This window comes from Haplochromis burtoni, unplaced genomic scaffold (genome assembly GCF_018398535.1).
Source record: "Haplochromis burtoni strain Fernald_Lab_line unplaced genomic scaffold, NCSU_Asbu1 Contig_5295, whole genome shotgun sequence".
Classification (NCBI taxonomy): Eukaryota; Metazoa; Chordata; class Actinopteri; order Cichliformes; family Cichlidae; genus Haplochromis; species Haplochromis burtoni.
The window spans coordinates 1-1873 of NW_024587656.1; the positions used below are offsets into that span (position 1 = coordinate 1).

Sequence of the window (1873 nt, forward strand, 5' to 3'; positions counted from 1 at the left end):
TTTAAAAGTAGGATAGGCAAAAAAGAAGAACGGGAAGACTCTGTTGGGTTGCAATCAAGTTAGACATTAAAAAATATCGTATTGCTTTGCATTGAATTGCTTTTTCATACAGTTTGAGTCATTATCAGTTTTTGGCTGAATCCGAGCAGAGTACACTTAAACAAACCCTCTGTAATATACTGTTCGTATTGCTCCCTCTTGTGGTCTTCTGAAGTTTTATAAAACATGAAAAGTTTTGTCCACTTTCGAGCTATGTTTATAGTTTATTTCTTTATAATTTCAATTTCGTGTTGGGGTTTTTTTTTTTTTGGTCTGATTTTCTTTTGTAATACTGTTCGACAACTTCAAGGATAGCATTTTGTTTCCCCACCCCAAAAAACACAGTTGGTACATTCCAGTTTAACAGGCACGGACGGGGTTCGAACCCGCGATCTTCGGTTTACGAGACCGACGCCTTACCACTTGGCCACCGCGCCTGGTAATATAAAACCTGCAGTATCTGTCAATTTCAAGGTACAACGTCAACGTGTGACGTAAGTGCTGAGATTTCATTTGACCGTTTCACTGACGGAAAAGAATCACGATTCCGAACTCCATCCAAAATCTGTTCCGTTTTGGCTTTCTCATCATCAACACGCAAATGCACGTCATATTATAAAAGCCAAGGACGGAAATTCTTTAAAACTGAGATAAAATATCCTGACAACATCATGTATGAAGCCGAGTGTCCCAGTCGAAGGCATTGCTGATAAAGACTGCCTCAGGTTATGGTTTATAGGCTACATTTTTGGGTCTGTGCGAAGTAAGAAAATTCGTTATGTTTCTGAATGGAGTTTGGAGTTTCTTCACGACCTCACACACGCGATGAAAGGGTGTCTTCAAGGGAAACGCACCCGGAAGCAGATGAAGTGGCTCACGACAGATGGGATTTCACACTTTCCTTTTTAACCGCTAACTGTAGAGTCAGCATGATGATGTGAAAGACTCCTGTACATGTATGGCACGGAGGAAGGGCTGTCTGATCCTCGAGTAATGCTGTGAGTAATGGCGCCTCTTTAAAAGAATCAAAGCTAGCTTTAGCTTGCTGGTAAAGCGATAGCTTGGTAGCTAGCAGGGGAGAAGTTTGTGTGCAAGGTGCATTATTTTCAGTCTGCTGCATGTGCGCTCCTTGTGAGATTTTACTGACAGGGCCATTATCACGTCTTTGTAGTATTATTTATGTTTTGTGTAATACATCAACGAATTATGTGTTCAATGGGGCATGGAACAACCTGGAAAACCTGGAAAAGCCATTGGATTACATGATTAATGTTTCGAAAAGAATATTAAAACCAGGAAATTTACTTTGTATTACAGTTAGTTATCTAAATAAAATGGACAGAGGGAGATTTATATTTGTTAGATCACCAGATCCCAAATCTGTGTTTAAGGCATTATCCAATGAGCACCGATGCTTCAAATGAGCAAAATTCACTAAATCGTCTTACTGTTTTATTCAGTGTGAGGTGACCTGTGACCGAGCCTAGAAAGTGTTTACAGAGTTTTCCCATAGACTTGCATAGGACTGGGACTCTTTGGGCAACCAAAGGTGTCGCCCCCTGGTGTCGTTTAAAAAGAAGGTTTAACAGGTTTAATGCACTTCCACTGGCTTCACTTTTCAAACCTGGAAGCTACAACCATCTCCTACTCTCTCTGTGATGTAATATCTGACCTGAGCTCCAGGAGCACTGAATCACCGAATGTTTTAAATAATCATGTAAACCTGCTTCTAGACCGTGTGTAAAACATCAGAGCCTCTTTTCTTAGCATTTAGGGAATTATTGTGGCTCTAGCCAAATTCCTGTTGGTCATTTCACTCAGTTTAAAAAAAAAA

General features: G+C 40.2%; 1 non-coding gene across 1 annotated transcript; it reads right to left on the reverse strand.

Moving 5' to 3' along the window:
* Nucleotides 1–404: 404 nt before the first annotated feature.
* On the reverse strand, nt 405–476 carry trnat-cgu. Its single transcript has one exon. It is a non-coding gene; the product is annotated as a tRNA-Thr (tRNA).
* Between the last annotated feature and the right edge of the window lie 1397 nt (nt 477–1873).